The sequence below is a fragment of the Bos grunniens genome, chromosome 29 (genome assembly GCF_055505025.1).
Source record: "Bos grunniens cultivar Pamir isolate PY7600 chromosome 29, Bosgru_T2T1.0, whole genome shotgun sequence".
Lineage (NCBI taxonomy): Eukaryota > Metazoa > Chordata > Mammalia > Artiodactyla > Bovidae > Bos > Bos grunniens.
The window spans coordinates 32,355,744-32,380,597 of NC_141193.1; the positions used below are offsets into that span (position 1 = coordinate 32,355,744).

A 24,854-nucleotide genomic window follows, 5' to 3' on the forward strand; every position below is an offset into this window, starting at 1 on the left:
ATTAATTCTTTCAAAAAATATATAGCCCCAATCTTCTTGTGTTTATGTTCTCTAACATTTTGAGGTCATCTTTTCCTTTATTTTTTAGGCAGAACAAAGTTGTAGAGAACTAGTTGCACATTTATTGTTAATTCCAGGTCTTTCTGTAAGTTCCCAAAGAGACTTCACTGGGTAAATCTCATTCTAATTCCATACTGTTTTTGAATTTTTGGATTTTTTTTTCTCAACTACTCCCTATGTTCTCTTATCTAATATTAATGCAAATATGGGCTTCTTTAAATGACCCCAGAAGTGAAAGCCGCTCAGTTGTGTCTGACTCTTTGCGACCCCATGGACTGGATTCTCCAAGCCAGAATACTGGAGTGGGTAGCCGTTTCCTTCTTTTAGGGATCTTCTGGACCCAGGTCTCTGGCATTGCAGGCTGATTCTCTACCAACCGTGCCAACAGGGAAGCCCTCATGAGCCTCAAGAGCTCATTAACTCAATAGATTTGCTGGCAGTGTACTTAACTGAAGGTTTGAAATCATGGTAGAATTGGGATAGACATAACATTATTAAATAATTTTCATAAGAATATACCATAGATCAACAAGGATTTATGTAGTTACATATGCACACATATATGAGTGTATGTTCGTCCTAAAGACATTCCTGTCATGAAAATTTCTTATTTGTTAACTTTTTTTCCAGCATCTTCTAGGGTTCTCTTATTACTCTGAATGTGATTCTCTCATCCTGGTAAATACTGACTGCACAATGCTGCAAGGAAGTACATTCTATCATGCAAGTTTGTTCATATAATTCTTTTCTTATAAAAATTATGTTAACATAAGTTTTGTGTTATGGGTTTTTGTTATTTGTAAGTAAATAAAAGAATTCTTTAAATTAAAAAAAAATGTTTCAGTATTCTATATTTTTTTCAGAATAAAATTTACATCTTTTCTAACATGAAAAATAACTCTGAATAATTCTGCTTATGATAACTTTCAATTCCAGTAACTCTACTATTTTTATCTAAACCTAAAACAAATGGCATGACTTATGTTACATATTGAACACAGAGTTTTAGGTAAGTGCATCATAGATTCTGTGCAGTACTGAGGATTTGGGCTCTGTGCCTGCCTCTGACCCACAGCAGAGGCAGCAGCAGAACCTGGCCACAGGAAAATGCCTGGATTCCAAAAAGAATATTTCATTACAGAAATTTTAAAAAGAATTCTTCTGTTAATAACAAGGAGGAAAGTGAACCACAGTCATAAATGAGTTATTAGAGTTAATTGCTAAAAGTTAAACAGGATGAGAACAGATGTTTATAAAATAAGGACAATAATAATAAGGAAATACAAGGACAGTTAAATATGTCAAACTGGTTATGATATGATTATTCTTAAATATATTTAATTTTAAAACCTGCAATTAGTTACACATAACTAATGACAAGTTAGTGGTAATCAACAGTAATGTCTATGCTCATTTTACAAGTGATAAGACCTTATTTTATGTTCATGATATTTTTATTAGAGTAGAGATTACATACAGTCAAGATAAGAGGACATGAGTGCAAATGTTAGATTGTAGAGTAGGACTAGTTCAATGGATTTTGAAGATCAAGCTCCAGAAACTACCTAGTTGCATAGTGCCACGTACATTAAACAACAATCTAATGACTAATGGTGCTTCTTAAGTGTTTCAATACTAGGAAAGGAGAGTTCATTTTTAAGGTCATCTCAGTTACTGAACAGAGAAGGCAATGGCACCCCACTCCAGTACTCTTGCCTGGAAAACCCCATGGATGGAGGAGCCTGGTAGGCTGCAGTCCATGAGGTTGCTAGGAGTTGGACACAACTGAGCGACTTCACTTTCATTTTTCACTTTCATGCATTGGAGAAGGAAATGGCAACCCACTCCAGTGTTCTTGCCTGGAGAATCCCAGGGATGGAGGAGCCTGGCGGGCTGCTGACTCTGGGGTCGCACAGAGTTGGACACGACTGAAGTGACTTAGCAGCAGCAGCAGCAGTTACTGAAAGGGAATATCCTTTCATTTTTTTGGTTAAAATATTTTTATTGAGGTTTAATTTATACACAATCTATTGTAATTAAACATACAACTGAGCATCTTGACATAAGTATATGGGCTTCCCTCATAGCTCAGTCGGTAAATCATCTGCCTGCAATGCAGGAGACCTGGTTCAATTCCTGGGTCAGGAAGATCCCCTGGAGAAGGAAATGGCAACCCACTCCAGTATTCTTGCCTGGAGAATCTCATGGACAGAGGAGCCTGGCAGGCTACTACAGTCCATGGGGTCACAAGAGTCAAACACGACTTGGTGACTAAACCACCACGACCACATAAGTATATGCCTATGGTCAAGAAAATGAGCATACACGTCACTCCAAAAGTTTCCCTGTGCCCTTCGTAATCTCCTTGTTTTGTACCTACTTGGCCTCTCAGCTCCACATTCTCAGTTTACAGAGTCAGCTGACTCTACATGGGCTCCCATCTAAACCCTGGCCCAGAAAGTTTCTCAAAACAAAAGTATGAAAAATTTTGGGGGGTTTCTTAATTTGTTTCCAACCTCTGAGGGATCACTGATGTCGAACATCTTGAAAACTATTGTTTCACTTATGCTGTGTGTTCTGCTATTATTGCTTTAGATGGGAACTTAAATATAGTCTATTACTTCAGCTTGTCCTGAAGATTCTTTTATTTTTTAATTCAACAGCTTTTTTGTTCTTTGAACAGCTCACATCACGTAGGATCAAAACATTCTTATCACTCAGACAGTACAAGGATATAGAAGTCACTTCCCAAGAACCTGGGACAAAGACTACCCAAATTCATTGTTACCCAATATCCATATTAATTTATGTTTTCCTGAAAATAAGGATGAAGTTTTTGGATCAGAGGCAGATGAACTGTTTATTTACAGAATACATTAGTGCCAGTTCCCATGGCTCATTTCCTCCTTGCATAACACAGTGTTTACCATATACACCTTGCACACATAGGGGAACAATCCCGGAATTATGAATCACACAGCTTATGTAGGAGCTAATCTATTTCCTCCTCTTCTTCATTGAAAGGGAGAGCTTGAAATGTGAATAAATATTTTCTCGAGGGAAGAGGGATGGTCTGTACCCTGAAATGGAAGCAATTTGGCTCCAGGTGAGATGAAAAACGTATTAGTAATCCATTTCAATCTTCTCAATCTGGTATAACAAAATCCCATAAAATGTGTGTCTTAAGCATCATGGATACCTCTACTATATCACAAACATCTCCATATGTGAAAGATCTATGTGCCATGCCCTGTGCTTGAACTGGAAACGTGGTTTCTGTAGGGCCCTAGGTTGATTATTTACTCTGTAACTGACACTGTGGTGTACATCCTGCAAGACAAACATGTGCACACACACATACTCATATATACTCACACAGAAGCAGTCCAGTGCAAGGAAACCCTCCCTGTCTTTGCTCCCTGGCAACTGGCAACATCTTTGTTCCCTGGCAACTGGGACCTGGCAACATTTCAGTTACTGATCCGGATAATTAAGATTTTATTCCAACTTAATCATGGCATAAGGTTTATCTCTAATGTCAAGAATGACCTTATTCGAGTTGGTACAAGTTATTGATATTTGCTTTATATTTTAAACACATATGTACATATAAACTATGTAAAATATGGGGTATATTTGTGAATGTAGTACATTTAATTTATCCATCCTAAAGTGGTAAAGTGTTCTGCTAGTGTTCCAAAGAGAAATGAATCTTTTACACCTGCTCTATATTCTTATTCTTCTAGTTTTACAGATATTCTTTCTGTGGTATCCTCACAGTCTTGTACTTCATTCAGTTCAGTTGCTCAGTCATGTCTGACTCTTTTTGACCCCATACACCTCAGCATGCCAGGCCTCCCTGTCCATCACCAAGTGCTGGAGTTTACTCAAACTCATGTTCATTGAGTCAGTGATGCCATCCAACCATCTCATCCTCTGTCGTCCCCTTCTCCTCCTGCCTTCAATCTTTCCCAGCATCAGGGTCTTTTCAAATGACTCAGCTCTTCACTTCAGGTGTACAAAGTATTGGAGTTTCAGCTTCAACATCAGTCCTTCCAATGAACATTCAGGACTGATTTCCTTCAGGATGGACTCACTGGATCTCTTTGCGGTCCAAGGGACTCTGGAGTCTTCTTCAACACCACAGTTCAACAGCATCAATTCTTCAGTGCTCAGCTTTCTTTATAGTCCATTTCTCACATCTGTACATGAACACTGGAAAAACCATAGCTTGGACTAGATGGACCTTTGTTGGCAAAGTAATGTCTCTGCTTTTTAATATGCTGTCTAGGTTGGTCATACCTTTTCTTCCAAGGAGCAAGTGTCTTTTTATTTCATGGCTGTAGTCACCATCTGCAGTGATTTTGGAGCCCCAAAAAATAAAGTCTGACACTGTTTCCACTGTTTCTCAGCTACTTGCCATGAATTGATGGGACCAGATGCATGATCTTAGTTTTCTGAATGTTGAGTTTTAAGCCAACATTTTCACTCTCCTCTTCCACTTTCATCAAGAGGCTCTTTAGTTCTTCTTCGCTTTCTGCCATAAGGGTGGTGTCATCTGCATATCTGAGGTTATTGATATTTCTCCCGGCAATCTTGATTCCAGCTTGTGCTTCATCCAGCCCAGTGTTTCTCATGATGTACTCTGCATATAAGTTAAATAAGCAGGGTGACAATATACAGCCTTGACATACTCCTTTTCCTATTTGGAACCAGTCTGTTGTTCCATGTCCAGTTCTAACTGTTGCTTCCTAACCTGCACACGGTTTCTCAAGAGGCAGGTCCGGTGGTCTGGTATTCCCATCTCTTTCAGAATTTTCCATAGTTTATTGTAAGCCACACAATCAAAGGCCTTTGCATAGTCAATAAAGCAGAAATAGATGTTTTTCTGGGAATCTCTTGCTTTTTCAATGATCCATTGGATGGCAACTATTTGATCTCTGGTTCCTCTGCTATTTCTAAAACTAGCTTGAACATCTGGAAGTTTATGGTTCACGTATTGTTGAAGCCTGGCTTGAAGAATTTTGAGCATTAGTTTAGTAGCATGTGAGATGAATTCTAGAAAGTGAATAAGAACTAAAGAGCCTCTTGATGAAAGTGAAAGAGGAGAGTGAAAAAGTTGACAACGCTCAACATTCAGAAAACGAAGATCGTGGCACCTGGTCCCATCACTTCATGGCAAATAGATGGGGAAACAGTGGAAACAGTGGCTGACTTTATTTTTCTGGCCTCCAAAATCACTGCAGCAGGTGACTGCAGCCAGGAAGTTAAAAGATGCTTACTCCTTTGAAGGAAAGTTATGACCAACCTAGACAGCATATTAAAAAGCAGAGACATTACTTTGCCAACAAAGGTCCATCTAGTCAAGGCTATGGTTTTTCCAGTGGCCAGGTATGGGTGTGAGAGTTGGACTATAAAGAAAGCTGAGCACTGAAGAATTGAGGCTTTTGAACTGTGGTGTTGGAGAAGACTCTTGAGAGTCCCTTGGACTGCAAGGACATCCAACCAGTCCATCCTAAAGGAGATCAGTCCTGGGTGTTCATTGGAAGGACTGATGTTGAAGCTGAAACTCCTATACTTTGTACACCTGATGTGAAGAGCTGACTCATTTGAAAAGACCCTGATGCTGGGAGGGATTGGGGGCAGGAGGAGAAGGGGACGACAGAGGATGAGACGATTGGATGGCATCACCGACTCGATGGACATGGGTTTGGTTGGACTCCAGGAGTTGGTGATGGACAGGGAGGCCTGGTGTGCTGTGGTTCATGTGGTCGCAAAGAGTCAGACACGACTGAGTGACTGAACTGAACTAAACTGAACTGAGATGAACGCAACTGTTCAGTAGTTTGAGCATTCTTTGGCATTGCCTTTCTTTGGGACTGGAATGAAAACTGACCTTTTCCAGTCCTGTGGCCACTGCTGAGTTTTCCAAATTTGCTGGTATAATGAGTGCAGCACTTTCACAGCATCATCTTTTAGGATTTGAAATAGCTCAACTGGAATTCCATCACCGCCACTAGCTTTGTTCATAGTAATTATTCTGTGCTAGAATTCTTAATATTTTAATTCTGAAAATCTGGTTCTATCTGTAATAATTTTTAATCTGTGAATGGGTAAATGCTCAAGTTTCAATTAAATAAAGGATTAGTTAAGTAACATTTTTAAAAATGTTGCTTTTTTCCAATATATGCAGCAAAATGCTGGCTCTTTGCATTCCTTAAAATAACTCCTGTCTTTAATCGTAACATTATATGCTGGGAAAATGTAAGGAATTTCTGCATGAAAAAGCTTTAGGGACAGTGGAAACTGATTTTTGCATTTTACAGGTCACTGGCCAGAATCTGTTCAAACAGCCGCCTGTGAATGTAAGATGACTCAAAAAATCAGTATATGATTGTCATGGTCTACTCTGACCAATCGTGATCCAAGACATAGACACACTGGACAGAGAAGCAGGTGTTGTGTAGGCCCCTAATAGGATACGCCTATGTATTTTGTACAGTTTCTGAGAAAATTAAGTGAGAATGTATGCAAGCATCTATCCCAAGGGAAATATTTAATATTAGCCCTAAAATATTAGATATAGTTGTTATTCCTAGTACTATTCATTTATATGCTACGTGACAGCAAGATCTCATTTAAATTTATATCTGATGTTTCACAACTTAAGGAATCAGATATTAACATCTTGGTGATTAGTACATTTGCTTTTTTTTCATTTTAATTCAACTGCCACTGTTCATCACTTGTTAAAATTTCTCAGAAAATTCCAAATTAGATTGCAACATAAGCTTAATTAGAACTAGTACCATTTTTCAAAAATTTTCTGAATAAATTTTTCATATTTTGTCTTCAACCTGTTTCTGAATAAAATGTCAAACCAAGTGGGCAGGTATATATTAAAACTCAACATAATTATGCTTGTCCTCTTTAAACCAAATATCAGGTTGATTGTCTAGTTTTCCCAGTTATTTTGATGAACTCATAGCCTATGATTTCCAGTTTGCTGTTTGAAGATCTACCAAAACTTCTCAGTCCACCCTTCTAAGATATGCTTAAATTCACTTCTTCTGACCTTTTCTTTATTTTTAATTTGCATTGGCATATAGTTGGTTTACAGTGCTATGTTAGTTTCAGGTGTACAGCAAAGTGAATCAGTTGTACAAACACATACACCTACTCTTTTTTTTAATGCTTTTCCCTTAAAGGCCATTACAGAGAATTGAGTAGAGTTCCCTGTGCTATATAGCAGGTTCTTATTGTTATCTGTTTTATATATAATAGTGTATATATGTCAAAAGGAAAACACCTTCTATTTGACACAGAATGAGAATTATTTTTAAAAAAGACATTTCCCACCAACAGTGTAAGAGGCAAACTAGTACAGCCACTATGGAGAACAGTGTGCAGATTCCTTAAAAAACTGGAAATAGAACTGCCTTATGATCCAGCAATCCCACTGCTGGGCATACACACTGAGGAAACCAGAAGGGAAAGAGACACGTGTACCCCAATGTTCATTGCAGCACTGTTTATAATAGCCAGGACATGGAAGCAACCTAGATGTCCATCAGCAGATGAATGGATAAGAAAGTGGTGGTACATATACACAATGGAGTATTACTCAGCCATGAAAAAGAATACATTTGAATCAGTTCTAATGAGGTGGATGAAACTGGAGCCTATTATACAGAGTGAAGTAAGCCAGAAGGAAAAACATAAATACAGTATACTAACGCATATATATGGAATTTAGAAAGATGGTAACAATAACCCAGTGTACGAGACAGCAAAAGAGACACTGATGTACAGAACAGTCTTATGGACTCTGTGGGAGAGGGAGAGGGTGGGAAGATTTGGGAGAATGACATTGAAACATGTAAAATATCATGTAAGAAACGAGTTGCCAGTCCAGGTTCGATACACGAGACTGGATGCTTGGGGCTAGTGCACTGGGACGACCCAGAGGGATGGTATGGGGAGGGAGGAGGGAGGAGGGTTCAGGATGGGGAACACATGTATACCTGTGGCGGATTCATTTTGATATTTGGCAAAACTAATACAATTATGTAAAGTTTAAAAATAAAATAAAATAAAATAAAATAAAAAGACATTTCCCTACAGATCTTCAAATTGATAATGAACTGCTGTTCTTAGTCACTCAGTCAAGTCTGACTCTGTGACTCCGTGGACTGAAGCATGCCAGACTTCCCTGTTCTTCATCATCTGCTGGAGCTTGCTCAAACTCATGTCCATTGAGTCGGTGATGCCATCCAACCATCTCATCCTCTGTCGTCCCCTTCTCCTTCTGCCTTCAATCTTTCCCAGGAGGAGAAGGGGATGACAGAGGAAAATCAACCTGATATTTGGTTAATGAATTGCTACTGGATTGCTAATATTTTTGATCAAGATTAAATCCTAGTGGATGAAGTACATATAATCATGGACTTCATGTTATAAAATGAAGATTGTGAAAGGAATTCCTGGAACAGAAGGATGTAGACAACTTGCAAGATAGGTCAGTTCTCTCTTGAAAACAAGAATTTGTCATGATTAACTTTTCTAAAACTTGCAAGTAATTAGTCACTCAGTCCTGTCTGACTCTTTGTGATCCCATGGACTATAGCCCACAAGGCTCCTCTGTACATGGAATTCTCCAGGCAAGAATACTGGAGTGGGTAGCCATTCCCTTCTCCAGGGGATATTCCCGACCCAGGGATCAAATCCAGGTCTCCCATATTTCAGGCAGATTCTTTACCAAAATCTTTCTAACAAAGGACATCTCAAATGCCACCTATGGCTTATTCTTATTGATATTTGACAGAAAACAACAAAATTCTGTAAAGCAATTATCCTTCAATTTAAAAATAATTTTTTAAAAAGTGATTATGAGACCAATCAAGTCTAGGAAAACTGGGTGACAAATATGTTTATTTAAAGTTTCTTAACTTCCCAGGTGGCACTAGTGGTAAAGACCTTGCCTGCCAATGCAGGAGATCTAAGAGTCACAGGTTCGATCCCTGGGTGGGGAAGATCCCCTGAAGGAGGGCATAGCAACCCACTCCAGTATTCTTGCCTGGAGTATCCCATGGACAGAGGAGCCTGGTGCTACAGTCCATGGAGTCTCAAAGAGTCAGACACAACTGAAGTGACTTAGCCCTAGCCCAAATTATTACTCTAATATAAATGATAATGTAAACCCCAGGATGATTGGAAAAATACTGTTAAAGGAAATTACTTCCTGAGGTGTTGTGGGTTATTTTTTCATCAGTTATATTTTAATATTTTACACTTAAACATATCAAAGACATGATAATAGAAAAATTAAAACCATGACCCATAGAGATTTTTTTCAGTTATTATTGCTAGTGATTGCACATATAACAGCCATATAATACTCTTTGTGCAATTCAATTCTTTTCAACTTGAGGTATGTTTTGTGGCTCAGCATATATATTTTAATAAACACATTACTAGTATTTTTAAAGACTGTATATCCTGCTGTTTTTGTGTGGAAGTTTTGTACGTTTCAACGAGGCCAAGTTGCTTCATAATGTTTTCTACCTTCTTTCCTATTCATACTGAATTTCTATATACTTTTCCTACAATAATGAGAAAGAAATCTGTGCTCTCCAACTAAAATGGAGTATTCATCTGTTTTTCCCTTCAGTTAGTTTTGCTTCATCTCTATTATAGCTCTTTATTGAGTCTATGTTCATGTACGTTCATTATATACACATTGACTTGAACTTATCATTTGTTGTGTCTCTTTATCATGAATATTCTATAATTTGAAGTAGACTTATTATGGTATTAATATACCTCTGCTTTATCTTTGGTTTGGATTTTATCTAGTTTATCCCTGATTTTATAAAATGTAATCCTAAGTTGTTTTTTTTTTTTTACCATAAACTACAAAGCTTCATTTCTTTGCCTGTGTGGATCCCTGGAGTGATTTCAAAAATATATGTAGGTTAAATTCTTCTCTGTTGTGATTGTAGGTCATATTTTGGCAATTATGTTAGAATAATCTTTTAGTTTAAAAGTGTATCAAACAAATGTATTTCAGAAAATAATAAAACCGTGACTAAGATGTTAACATTTGTCCTTAGCTTATAGATTAATATTTTTAATTTTAGAGAAATAGGTAAATTACCTACCACACAATCCTTTCTCTTCTCCCTTCTGTGTTGCAATAACCACCATTCTGAAGGGTATGAGAAATAGAAAAGTCAAAAGCTACTTCTATAGTAGGAAATAGTCTGTTTCTATTATTTCTTTTGAGAACTCGGAGGTTTAAAGTCATGGGGCTAAGTTCTGTTATCCATCAAGAGGCCACACAAAGTTTGATTTAGTGTGATGCAATATATCTGGACCCATCCTGCAATTTTAAACAGGAAGCATGGACCAAGAGAGGAGAATTTACTCACTCAATGCAATGAGAACCAGTCTATGTTCATTGCTCTGACTACCAGAGATCTCTGTGTTAAGGGTAATAATATCCCTACTAGCATTCTTTCTTATTCTCCTTACAGCAAAAAGTAGTTGTTACAGTTGGGGATTTATTTTTTTCTCTTCCCTAAAGAAAACACAGAAAACTTGAGTTCTGTGTCCTAGGGGGTTGTACTTTTAAGCAGGTTGGATTTATAAGCCCTGGGAAGATAGTGCTATGGTAGGAATTCAGCATCCTTCTATTCAGTCATCACATACTAGCCTGGGATCTCTGTTCTGGGTTGGATTTTACTTGGTGGCTCAGCAGATCACACCAATCCTAGTTTTCCCAGGTACAAGTATTACATATATGATGGCTGTGTTTAGGTAACTGCTCCTCCTTAAAAGTTCCTTTGTCCTCATTTGCACCCAACTGAGTTCCTGCCTAGAAACCGTATTTATGAAAAAAATAAATAAAAGATACAGCAAATACAAGCTATCAAAAGGCATATTTTTCCTCTTACTACATCCCTGGGTCCATGCAGTCAACAAACTTTATATCACATGCTATCTAAATGTCTGGAGATAGAGGCAAAATCTGATCTATTGTGAGAATTATATAGGATAGAATAGAATAACATATAGAATAACATAGGAATCTGAGCAGATAAGTAGTTGAGTGCAGACTGGTCTTCATGAAGTAGAAAGAATTTGAACTGAATGCTGAAGAAATGAGAGAAAAGCAGAAAGAGCAGAAGGTACAAGCAGAATGCAAATCTCCCCTGATAAGCACCTTTGAGTCATTTCGGGAGTTCCAGCTTTCAGCCCCCTGCCATCCCAACCACTGAACTGCTTGTCGATACTGATGTCCCTCTAAGCACAAATTTCTTACTGGTATAAGGAGGATCCTCTGAGTCATCCCCTGAAACATAGGCCTCTGCTGATTTTTATTACATAATGTAGCAAATTTAACAAGACTATTTCCATGAAGCATGTTAATTTTTCCTCCACCACCTATCATGACAATTTGGCTTTTTTGCCTCATTGCTTTTTTTCTATTTTTTTGGAGCCACCATAGCCACCATAGCATCTGGCTCTCCTTATCTCCTAGGATTCAAGGTGTTGAAGTCTGTAATTCATGTGAATGTTCCCATATTGATAAAATCTGTGTTTCACCTTAGTTGATCCAGCATCCTCTGACTTCAGTTTCATCAGTACTTCCCTAGCTCTCAATAGTGGACTTTGGCTAATTCCCATAAAGCCTTGGGTTGATCAGTCATTAGATAAGGGCTACCTTTAGAAGCAGTGGTGTGTGCACATGACCACCATAAGGCTTCAGTGTCAGCTTCAAACCAAAGCAATACAGCAATTAAAAGGAAGAATAGGTAGATCCATATAAACATATGGTGTGGACCATACTTGTTTTACTATGTAGATAAAAATTTATTTAGAATATAAAAGGCCTAATAAAATGTGTAGGCATTTCAATACAAAATGATATAAAAATGAAGAGACTGAGGATGCATGGAATTAGGAAAAGTTAGAAAATAAGTAAGTGTATGATCAGTTTTTGCTGCTTCCCTTAGCCTCACCCCCTTGACAGCCTCTCTAGTTTCCTGAGGAGAAGGCACATGACAGAATTTTCAGAAATTTACTTACTTAAAAATTGAGTTTCTCTTTTTTTCCCCCATGACCTTTATACATACATGTATGTGCACATGTGTCTATGTTCATGTCATGCAAATAAGCTTGCATTAAGTCAAATTCCATCAGTTCAGTCAGTTCAGTCACTCAGTCGTGTCTGACGCTTTGCAACCCCATGAATTGCAGCACGGTAGGCCTCCCTGTCCATCACCAACACCCAGAGTTCACTCAAACTCACGTCCATCGAGTTGGTGATGCCATCCAGCCATCTCATCCTCTGTCATCCCCTTCTCCTCCTGCCCCCAATCCCTCCCAGCATCAGAGTCTTTTCCAATGAGTCAACTCTTCGCATGAGGTGGCCAAAGTATTGGAGTTTCAGCTTTAGCATCAGTCCTTCCAATGAATACCCAGGACTGATCTCCTTCAGGATGGCCTGGCTGGATCTCCTTGCAGTCCAAGGGACTCTCAAGAGTCTTCTCCAACACCACAGTTCAAAAGCATCAATTCTTCGGCGCTCATCTTTCTTCACAGTCAAACTCTCACATCCATACATGACCACTGGAAAAACCACAGCCTTGAATAGATGGACCTTTGTTGGCAAAGTAATGTCTCTGCTTTTTAATATGCTGTCTAAGTTGGTCATAACTTTCCATCCAAGGAGTAAGCGTCTTTTAATTTCATGGCTGCAGTCACCATCTGCGGTGATTTGGGAGCCCCAAAAAATAAAGTCTGACACCGTTTCCCCATCTATTTGCCATGAAGTAATGGGACCAGATGCCATGATCTTAGTTTTCTGAATGTTGAGCTTTAAGCCAACTTTTTCACTCTCCACTTTCACTTTCATCAAGAAGCTTTTTAGTTCCTCTTCACTTTCTGCCATAAGGGTGGTGTCATCTGCATATCTGAGGTTACTGATATTTCTCCCAGCAATTTTGATTCCAGCTTGTGCTTCCTCCAGCCCAGCGTTTCTCATGATGTACTCTGCATAGAAGTTAAATAAACAGGGTGACAATATACAGCCTTGACATACTCCTTTTCCTATTTGGAACCAGTCTGTTGTTCCATGTCCAGTTCTAACTGTTGCTTCCTGACCTGCATAAAGGTTTCTCAAGAGGCAGGTCAGGTAGTCTGGTATTCCCATCTCTTTCAGAATTTCCCACAGTTTATTGTGATCCACACAGTCAAAGGCTTTGGCATAGTCAATAAAGCAGAAATAGATGTTTTTCTGAAACTCCCTTGCTTTTCTGAAACTCTCTTGCTTTTCACTGATCCAGCGGATGTTGGCAATTTGATCTCTGGTTCCTCTGCCTTTTCTAAAACCAGCTTGAACATCAGGAAGTTCACGGTTCACATATTGCTGAAGCCTGGCTTGGAGAATTTTGAGCATTACTTTACTAGCGTGTGAGATGAGTGTGATTGTGTGGTAGTTTGAGCATTCTTTGGCATTGCCTTTCTTTAGGATTGGAATGAAAACTGACCTTTTCCAGTCCTGTGGCCACTGCTGAGTTTTCCAAATTTGCTGGCATATTGAATGCAGCACTTTCACAGCATCATCTTTTAGGATTTGAAATAGCTCAACTAGAATTCCATCACCTCCTCTAGCTTTGTTCATAGTGATTCTAAGGCCCACTTGACTTCACATTCCAGGATGTCTGGCTCTAGGTCAGTGATCACACCATCGTGATTATCTGGGTCAGGAAGATCATTTTTGTACAGTTCTTCTGTGTATTCTTGCCACCTCTTCTTAATATCTTCTGCTTCCCTTTTCTGTCCTTTATTGAGCCCATGTTAGCATGAAATGTTCCCTTGGTATCTCTAATTTTCTTGAAGAGATCTCTAGTCTTTCCCATTCTGTTGTTTTCCTCTATTTCTTTTCATTGATCGCTGAGGAAGGCTCTCTGATCTCTCCTTGATAATCTTTGGAACTCTGCATTCAGATGGGAATATCTTTCCTTTTCTCCTTTGCTTTTCACTTATCTTCTTTTCACAGCTATTTGTAAGGCCTCCCAGACAGCCATTTTGCTTTTTTGCATTTCTTTTCCATGGGGATGGTCTTGATCCCTTTCATCTGTACAATGTCACAACCTCCGTCCATAGTTCATCAGGCACTCTATCTATAAGATCTAGTCCCTTAAATGTATTTCTCACTTCCACTGTATAATCTTAAGGGATTTTATTTAGATCATACCTGAATGGTCTAGTGGTTTTCCCTACTTTCTTCAATTTAAGTCTGAATTTGGCAATAAGGAGTTCATGATCTGAGCCACAGTCAGCTCCTGGTCTTGTTTTTGCTGACTGTATAGAGCTTCTCCATCTTTGGCTGCAAAGAATATAATCAATCTGATTTCAGTGTTGACCATCTGGTGATGTCCATGTGTAGAGTCTTCTCTTGTGTTGTTGGAAGAGGGTGTTTGTTATGACCAGTGCGTTTTCTTGGCAAAACTCTATTAGCCTTTGCCCTGCTTCATTCTGTATTCCAAGGCCAAATTTGCCTGTTACCCCAGGTGTTTTTTGACTTCCTACTTTTGCATTCCAGTTCCCTATAATGAAAAGAATATCTTTTTTGGGTGTTAGTTCTAACACTGAAAATTCCATAGAAGGTCTTATTATTCTCCTAGCCCATTCTAGAGAATTTACATACTATTGAATTGAAAGCTCTAATATATTTGAAGATTTATAATTAAATTGCTGATCATCAATGGCATGAATATTCTGATGCCTCCAGTGACAGAATAGTCACCACACTTCACCCAGTTTAACTCACCCCTTGCAGAGCATTGCTCCATTAGCCATATTCCTCTTTGGTTTGTCTCTTATTATATGACCATGAAAACAAACTAGGACAGTGGCCTCCAACTGATCAGTCAAGAGTTTAATTTCCATTACCTGTGGAGCTTTCTAGAACCGCACAGGTCTTTTTTTTTAAATTAGAATTGCATATGTCTTGTCTTCCACCACCACCCCCACCCCCCCGCACCCTTCCTGAGGATCCAGTAAATACATTCCTAGTAGGATGGAGGCATAAGTGAGATTATCATCAGAATCTCTGAGTCTATGAAGAAAATTTCAGATTATGAAAGTATGAGTTCTTACTCCAAGGCTTTGGTGTGTTTTTTCCTTAAAACAATTATTTTTCTAAATTGTAAAGAGAATAATATTAAGTTATATATCCACAGTAGAGTAGGTAATTCTTACTTGGAAAAATGTTTTGCTTTCAACTACTACATGAAGTTGTATATGATTTTATTCTCTAGATCGATGATACCTTAACTAAAAGGCAACAGAATTCTTAAATTTAAGTAAACTTTAGTACTAAAGATATTCGGGTTGAAATCTGGGTTCTTTCACTTACTAGTATGTGACATGGGAAACAATTACTGTTTATCCCCCTGTTCTCATCTAAAATTAGGAATAATAATGTCTGCCACATGGGACTATTATGGATGAAAGGCAATATTGTGTGCCATTGTTGGTATATAGTAATCCCTTTATAAATTATAGTTTTACTTTTATTTGATTAATTTTAAAATCCCTTACAACTCTAAAATAAAAGATTCCCTTTTACACGTGGAATTTATCACACTCTGAATGTGAAAAAGCAGCATGTAGTTTATTTCCAAACATAATTAGTGCATCTATTTTAGCCATCATTGCTGGCATTAACAATAAGCTGATTAATAATATATACTCAGTGGTTAAATGCTATAAAGAAATTTTATGGTAACATTTAAAGTTGATCACCTTTAAAGCTTGGCACTAAAATGTAAAGCAATGAATTAATCATGTTAATTAATCTAACAATTTCAGTACGATGTGTCTAACATAAAATACAATATTAATTAAAATAAATAGTATATATTTGCACTCAGTAAAATGAATCAACCTAAAGTTTACTGAGAAAAATAACCACAATTAGCAAATGACTTTCTAAAGAATTTGTAGGCTTATAAAGAGTTCTGAGTCAAAAAATATTCTCATGTATTTTTGAATTCTGTTAAGAATAATGTCTTTAGTCTGTACAGTTACAAAGAAGCAAGTGATAAAATCAAACAAAATATCATTCATTTCATTTCATTCAAAGAAAACCACATCTGCTTATCCTTGAACCCCAGCTTCAAAAAGCACAGGGAATCCTAATTGTAGCAGGAATGTGGAATATTTATTGAGTCTAGCTACCTCATTAGTATTTCTATACTCAGCCTAGTCTCACAATTCATAAAATGTGTCTCTGCTAAGTAATTCCAGAAAATGGGAAGCTTCATTTATTTTTCATTTCAAATATAATTTGTTTTTGCTAGTGTATTTATTTAGGATGTATATCACATTTTCCCTAAACCAAAACCATTTGAAGCAGCTTACAAGACAAACATAATGCAGAATAAAACAATTTAAGGATAAAATTGGTTTTTATCAGTAATGGTTTTTCCAGTAGTCATGTACAGATGTGACAGTTGGACCGTAAAGAAGGCTGAGTGCTAAAGAATTGAGGATTTCCAACAGTGGTGTTGGAGAAGACTCTTAAGTCCCTTGGACAGCAAAGAGATCAAACCAGTCAATCCTAAAGGAAATCAATCCAGAATACACATTGGAAGGACTGATGCTGAAGATCCAATACTCTGGCCACCTGATACCAATTCGACTCATGGGAAAATAACTTGATGCTGGGAAAGATTGAAGGCAGGAGCAGAAGGAGGTGACAGAGGATGAGATGGTTGGATTGCATCACTGACTCAATGGACATGAGTTTGAGCAAACTCTGAGATGTCAGGAAGGACAGGGAAGCCTGGCATGCTGCATTCCATGGGGGTGCAAAGAGTCAGACATGACTTGGCAACTGAAGAACAGCAAGGATAAAAGTCAAATGGAACTATCAATATGAAAAGTAAGCTGAGTCTACCTCCTCCCTCCCAAGGATAGGCTATGCTTACAAAGTCCGGCACTCAAAAACCACCTCATGGTGTCCTGGTAGGTGAATTAAAATGACCTACTAAGAAAACTGTGTACACAGAAAATTTGAGATTTGATGAAGGCAGAGGGAACTGGAAATACTGAGTGCATGGTGACGGTCCTCAAACCCATCTCCTATGCCCTGGAATTCTCCCATGTATGGAGGTAACTGCTTTCTATCATTCTTCTACAGCTTTAGTCACTGAGAATTAATATAAGAAATTAGTTTACATTTATTTTACATCAATACTTTAATGATGCTGGATACAGTATTGAAGATATAGGCCCCACAATAGGGATGGTGACATCTTCCATGAGGCCAAAGTAAATTGTACTATACACTATGACATTTTCCTTGTAGATGGTAGGAAGGGATCATGAGAAAGAGGAGTTTTTTCATATTAATGCCTAAATATCATGTGTTCAAATCAGTTTAGTTCAGTTCACTCAGTCGTGTCAAACTCTTTGTGACCCCATGAACTGCAGCACGCCAGGTTTCCCTGTCCATCACCAACTCCTGGAGCTCCCTCAAACTCATGTCCATTGACTTGGTGATGCCATCCAAGAATTTCATCCTCTGTCATCCCCTTCTCCTTCCGCCTTCAATCTTTCCCAGCATCAGGGTCTGTTCAAATAAGTCAGTTCTTCCCATCAGGAGGCCAAAGTATTGAGTTTCGGCTTCAGCATCAGTCCTTCCAATGAATATTCAGGACTGATATCATTTAGGATAGACTGTTTGGATTTCCTTGCAGTTCAAGGGACTCTCAAGAGTCTTTTCCAACACCACAATTCAAAAGCATCAATTCTTTGGCACTCAGCTTTCTTTATAGTCCAACTCTGACATTCATACATGACACTTGAAAAACCATAGCCTTGACTAGACGGACATTAGTTGTCTCTGCTTTTTAATATGCTGTCTAGGCTGGTCATAGTTTTTCTTCCAAGGAGGAAACATCTTTTAATTTCATGGCTGCAGTCACCATCTGCAGTGATTTTGGAGGCCAAAAGAATAAAGTCTGTCACTGTTTCCATTATTTCCTCATCTATATGCCATGAAGTGATGGGACCAGATGCCATGACCTTAGCCATGACCAGTCTGTTGTTCGATGTTTCCTTCTAACTGTTTCTTCCTGACCTCCATACAGGTTTTTCAAGAAGCAGGTCAGGTGGTCTGGGATTCCCATCTCTTTCAGAATTTTCCACAGTTTATTGTGATCCACACAGTCAAAGGCTTTGGCATAGTCAATAAAGCAGAAATAGATGTTTTTCTGGAACTCTCTTGCTTTTTTCCATGATCCAGCAGATGTTGGCAATTTGATCTCTGGTTCCTCTGCCTTTTCTAAAACCAGCTTGAGTGTCTGGAAGTTCATGGTTCATGTACTGCTGAAGCCTGGCTTGGAGAATTTTGAGCATTACTTTACTAGCATGTGAGATCAGTGCAACTGTGCGGTAGTTTGAGCATTCTTTGGCATTGCCTTTCTTTGGGATTGGAATGAAAACTGACATTTTCCAGTCCTATGGCCACTGCTGAGTTTTCCAAATTTGCTGGCATATTGAGTGCAGCACTTTCACAGCGTAATCTTTCAGGATTTGAAATAGCTCAACCTCCACCACCTTTCTTTGTAGTGATGCTTCCTAAGGCCCACTTGACTTCACATTCCAGGATGTCTGGCTCTAGGTAAGTGATCACACCATCGTGATTATCTTGGTCATGAAGATCTTTTTTGTACAGTTCTTCTGTGTATTCTTGTCACCTCTTCTTAATATTTTCTAGTCAAGGCTATGGTTTTTCCAGTGTTCATGTATGGATATGAGAGTTGGACTATAACGAAAGCTGAGCACCAAAGAATTGATGCTTTTGAACTGTGGTGTTGGAGAAGACTCTTGAGAGTCCCTTGAACTGCAAGGACATCCAACCAGTCCATCCTAAAGGAGATCAGTCCTGGGTTTTCATTGGAAGGACTGATGTTGAAGCTGAAAGTCCTATACTTTGGACACCTGATGTGAAGAGCTGACACATTTGAAAAGCCCTGATGTTGGAAAAGACTGAGGGCAGGAGGAGAAGGGGATGACAGAGGATGAGATGGTTGGATGGCATCACCAACTCAATGGACATGGCTGTGGGTAGACTCCAGGAGTTGGTGATGGACAGGGAGGCCTGGCAAGCTGCAGTTCATGGGGTGGCAAATAGTCGACTGCATGACTAAATGGAACTGAATGCCTACTAAATACAATTGATTGCCTCTAGAATAAACTCAGAAACCTCTTAGTATGGCTCTCATGGTCCTTCTTGAGCTGGCCTATTCCTACCATCATGAAAGCCTAACTTCCTTTTTATTTCAGGATTTTCCCAACTTTCTCTAATCAAAAATCAAGTTTGTTTTCATCTGTAAACAATTTGCCTTCCCAAAGTTAATATCACATGACCCTGCCATTAAGCTGAGGGAGGGGCTGCTTGGTAGTAGAGTCCTTAGGATGCGAGTAAAATGCTGGTGGAGGCTAGTTACAAGCTGAGCTTTTAAGAAACGATGCTAGCTCTTCCTTCTGTCTGGGTGTTTTTCTCATATTGAGTACCTAAATCAAAATAGATCTGTACTTCAAGGAACATTTGCTTTCTGACTCTTCCCCTTTAACTTTTATTTTTTCTTCTCAATTAGGGATCATATTTCTACCATTAAAGAAACTTTGTATTTCCTGTGAATTAATATCTTAATCAGTATTCAGTATGTTAAGAGTGAGATCTGTCTGTGCCTACTTTCAATTACATTGCAAACCTGTGGATGCTCTTTTGACATCTCCAATTGAAGAGATCACATACATCTCAACAGTTCTTTAAAATGTACATACCAGTTAACATCTGCCTCTGGCCATTTTTATGTCAGGCAACATCAGGTAAGTATCTCCAAAAGTCAGCAAAAAACAAAACAAAACAAGTAATCTTTAATGTGTTTTTTTGTTGTTGTTACTACTTTTGTTTTGGCAAAATACTCAAGTGAATTTCCTCTGAGCAAGGGGAGACAAAAATGAGCAATAGAAAATACGTTTTGTATGGATTTCCTTTCTTTCCCCTCTTATATCTGTGTCCTTGTGCCATATTACACATTGTTTATAAATGAGAGTCAGAATAGGGATGAAAAAGGCAAAAAGAAATTTAGTCTATTATGAAACATTCCATCACCATAAGGAAAGGCTCTTTCCCTAAAGTTAAGCTTTCTGATTGTGAATATTTATCATGTTTGCTAAGCTATTCAGGAAACACTTTATGACAACACATTTTACTAATATACGGAAAGACATAAGTTTAGGATACTATTAATTTATTAGTAACTCAACACCTTAGACCATTAGAAATGATTTACTATTGATGGTGGAGATTGTCACTATATTTAATATAGACAATATTGACTATAGATAAGACATAGAGTCTTTATTTTCTTCTAACATGTACAAAGGGGAAAGAAGCTCAGGAAGGGACATCTAGTCATTTCATTTCATAACTGAGTGCTACAAAACTGGTACAACTAATAACATATTGATGAGGCAAATACAAATAATTTGCTGAGTTTGGAGTAGTCCTGGAAGTTAAATAAGCTGTTCCCCTTGATCATTTATTTAAATACTATTAGAACTCAATTTTCCATCTAAAGGAAAATAACAAAACCTACTGTATAAAGTTTGTGGGTAATTAAATGCTACCAAAATTAATAGCTAGCATGCAATGGCTGCTTAGTAAATGATTACTCTAATTATCTAACCTGGCTATTCTTCTAGATCATAGCTCCAGAGCCTTTCAACAGTGGCTGAATGCACACTTTGCCAGGTTTAGAGATATAGTAAGGAATTATATAAAGAAAGAACACGTATCATATTCATCTTCTGAGTTTTCATAGCAGTTAGGAGGTAACATTTTGTAGCATCTATAATCACTTTTGAATATAAAAGATAAGTAAAATGAGACATACTAATTTGTCCCAAGTTACACACTGAACAAGCATCACAGAATTAGAGCTTTTGCCTGATTTCCAACATAGATATACATTACTTTAAGAATCTCATAGTTTGTACAAAGCTTTCTCATGAAAAATGCTTTAAAATTATTTTTTAAATTGTAACTTGAATATCTCTAGTTTGTATGTCCACAAGTTAGCTAGGATTTGGGGATTGCTTTCTCCCTAACATTTAGGGAAAAAAATAGAAGGCCATGGGGAGCTCCTCCCATATACAATATTAAATCCAGGACCTCACTCATAGTTTTGTGAACTATCAGAGTCTCTTGGTCAACTCCCACTTCAAATGTCCTACTCCTTTAGACTTTTAGAAGTATTCTGTCTTGACTCATGGATAGTCTCTTCTCTTTTCTCCATGTCAACCAAAATTCCAATAACTCAAGGCAGTGGTGCACTGTATATTTTATAAAGATAACAATGGATAATGATGGCAAGCTATTAGATAATGGAATCAGATTATGTAAATCAGAAAAGATCAGTTAAGAAATGTAGTTGATTATTAAAAATAATTTGCCTCAAGTTTCCCAGTCATTTACCAGCAAATTCTCACTTGTCAGTTTCCCACTTATGATGGTTATTTGTGTGTGTGCCAACTTGACTAGATAATGGGGTACCCAGGTATTAGGCTAAACCTTATTTCTGGGTCTCTATGAGGACATTTCTGGGTGAAATTGGCATTGGAATACATAGACTCAGTAAAGTGGTTTGCCATCCTCAATATGGATGAGCACAATCCAATCTAATAAGGGCCTGAATGGGACAAATAGGCAGAGGATGAAAGAATTCAGCTTTTCTGTCTTGAGCTGGGACACCTCTCTGTGCTCCTGGTTCTCAATTCTCTAGACTCAGATTACAATCTTCATCATGTGTCTGCTCAGTCGTTCACTCGTGTCAAACTCTTTGTGGCCCCATGTGCTGTAGCCCACGAGGTTCCTCTGTCCATGGGATTCTCCAGGCAAGTATACTGGAGCAGGCTGCCATTTTCTACTCCAGGGGACCTTCCCCACACAGGGATCAAACCTGTGTCTCTGGCACCTCCTGCATTGGCATGAAGATTCTTTACCAGTGAGCCACCCAGGAAGCCCAATCTACATCAGAGGCTTCCTATTTCTTGGGCTTTTAGACTTGGACTAAGTTATACCACCAGCTTTCCTGAGTCTCCAGTTGGCAGATGGCAGAACTTCTTAGCCTCTGTAAACTGCACGAGCAAATTCTTTGTAATAAATATCGTCTATACACACCTATTGGTCCTGTTTTTCTAGAGAATCCTAATACAACCCCCATTTCCACACTTATCCCAGGATTCCCTCTGTGCTGTGATTTTGTGTTCCCATTCACCAGATCATTGCAAGAGACTCTTACTAGTCTTTGTCTGATGTTCAAGCTGGTTTTAGAAAAGGCAGAGGAACCAGAGATCAAATTGCCAACATCAGCTGGATCATGGAAAAAGCAAATGAGTTCCAGAAAAACATCTATTTCTGCTTTATTGACTATGCCAAAGCCTTTGACTGTGTGGATCACAATAAACTGTGGGAAATTCTGAAAGAGATGGGAAGACCAGAGCACCTGACCTGCCTCTTGAGAAATCTGTATGCAGGTCAGGAAGCAACAGTTAGAACTGGACATGGAACAACAGACTGGTTCCAAATAGGAAAAGGAGTACGTCAAGGCTGTATATTGTCACCCTGCTTATTTAACTTCTATGCAGAGTACATCATGAGAAACACTGGGCTGGAGGAAGCACAAGCTGGAATCAAGATTGCCGGGAGAAATATCAATAACCTCAGATATGCAGATGACACCACCTTATGGCAGAAAGTGAAGAGGAACTCAAAAGCCTCTTGATGAAAGTGAAAGAGGAGAGTGAAAAAGTTGGCTTAAAGCTCAACATTCAGAAAACTAAGATCATGGCATCCGGTCCCATCACTTCATGGAAAATAGATGGGGAAACAGTGGAAACAGTGTCAGACTTTATTTTGGGGGGCTCCAAAATCACTGCAGATGGTGACTGCAGCCATGAAATTAAAAGACGCTTACTCCTTGGAAGGAAAGTTATGACCAACCTAGATAGCATATTCAAAAGCAGAGACATTACTTTGCCAACAAAGGTCCGTCTAGTCAAGGCTATGGTTTTTCCAGTGGTCATATATGGATGTGAGAGTTGGACTGTGAAGAAGGCTGAGCACCGAAGAATTGATGCTTTTGAACTGTGGTGTTGGAGAAGACTCTTGAGAGTCCGTTGGACTGCAAGGAGATCCAACCAGTGCATTCTGAAGGAGATCAGTCCTGGGATTTCTTTGGAAGGAATGATGCTAAAGCTGAAACTCCAGTACTTTGGCTACCTCATGCGAAGGGTTGACTCATTGGAAAAGACTCTGATGCTGGGAGGGATTGGGGGCAGGAGGAGAAGGGGATGACAGAGGATGAGATGGCTGGATGGCATCACTGACTCGATGGACGTGAGTCTGGGTGAACTCCGGGAGTTGGTGATGGACAGCGAGGCCTGGCGTGCTGTGATTCATGGGGTCGCCAAGAGTCGGACGCGACTGAACTGAACTGAGTCTTTGTCTTCCCTTTTGTTTTCTCAACTCATTACTTCTAAATTTTATTCTATATGTCCCTGTTCCCTTTCTAAAATATGTCAGAATGGTTCAATGGCCTCCTTTGCTTCCAGGATAACATCCACATTTTTTTAATAATACATAAAACACTCCTGCTATCTGATCTTTATCAGTTAATGTCACTGTGCTCTCACACCTATTTTACCTAAAAATAACATGAGGTATCTTATATTTTGAATACAAATTTTAAGTAATACTAACTTACTTATCTTCAGTAGGCTGGGATATAAACTCCATAATTGACTCAGCATATAAAAGGGGACCTGGGTCCCAAAAGGCAAATTGATTAAAGCAATGCACACATGTGATTTCAAGTCACAACCAAGTTATGTATACCACTAAAGTTTAAACTAGATGTAAGCAGATGTCAATAAAAATTAACCTAACTCATATCCATGGAATAATGAAGCAAACTGCATTAAATTGACCATAAGCCAAGGAAAACATAGTTATACATATATGAAGCTAATAATACAAAGAATGTAAAATATTTTAAGTTGTAGCTTGATCATAACTATTAATAATAATTAGGTCCAGGCTATGACCAAATAAACTGTATGCCAAATATAAACTTCATAGTTACATACTAAAATATTCATCAAAAGGTTTCATTAAATTTTCACCAAAGCATCTTGTCCATGGAATTGAGATATAAAAATCCAAAGGACATTGGTGTGCTGTGGAGCAGGAATGGCTCATACAGCTTTATCAGAATCTAGGTAAAACATTCTACCTTCTTGGGCTATATTTATAAAATGATATTCTGATTGCTAGTGGGATTTCCAGATTTTTAAAGGACTCAAACATTTCAGTTATTAAAAAGGAAAAACACTGACTCTTGTTCTCTCATTGTCATGCTCCCTTGACTAAAATACTTTGAAATGACTGAGGAAAAAAATCCTTAAACCTGGAGGCTAAGAAATAGATTTGGATTGTAATGAATCAACCAATGTTCGGACCCAAGAAAGTGGACAGCTACCAAAAATGACCTCTTATTTCCCTCATCTTCCTCAAGGTCCTTTCAGGGTCACTTGATTTGTTCTTTCAACTTACTGGCATAGCCCTTAGAAAGCCTTTGGAAACAGCAGAACAGTCTGTGAACGAGGATGTGAAGGGTGTTGTTACACACAAGTAAACTAAGGAT

At 38.4% G+C, this 24,854-nt stretch overlaps 1 long non-coding RNA gene across 18 annotated transcripts in view; it reads right to left on the bottom strand.

Annotated features, from left to right (window-relative positions):
* LOC147342470 (uncharacterized) overlaps window positions 1–24,854 on the bottom strand; it is a 294,857-nt gene that overhangs the window by 209,964 nt on the left and 60,039 nt on the right. The window contains exons 4-5 of one of the 18 annotated variants that reach the window (XR_015158132.1): window positions 10,221–10,267; window positions 2,762–3,140 (exon numbers count right to left, since the gene is read on the bottom strand). The exons of 15 other annotated variants lie outside the window; for them this stretch is intronic. This is a non-coding gene — a long non-coding RNA (uncharacterized LOC147342470). Of the gene's footprint in view, window positions 1–2,761; window positions 3,141–10,220; window positions 10,268–14,525; window positions 14,676–24,854 lie in introns of those variants that run through there. 2 more of the 18 variants (XR_015158140.1, XR_015158147.1) reach the window with 2 other exon arrangements.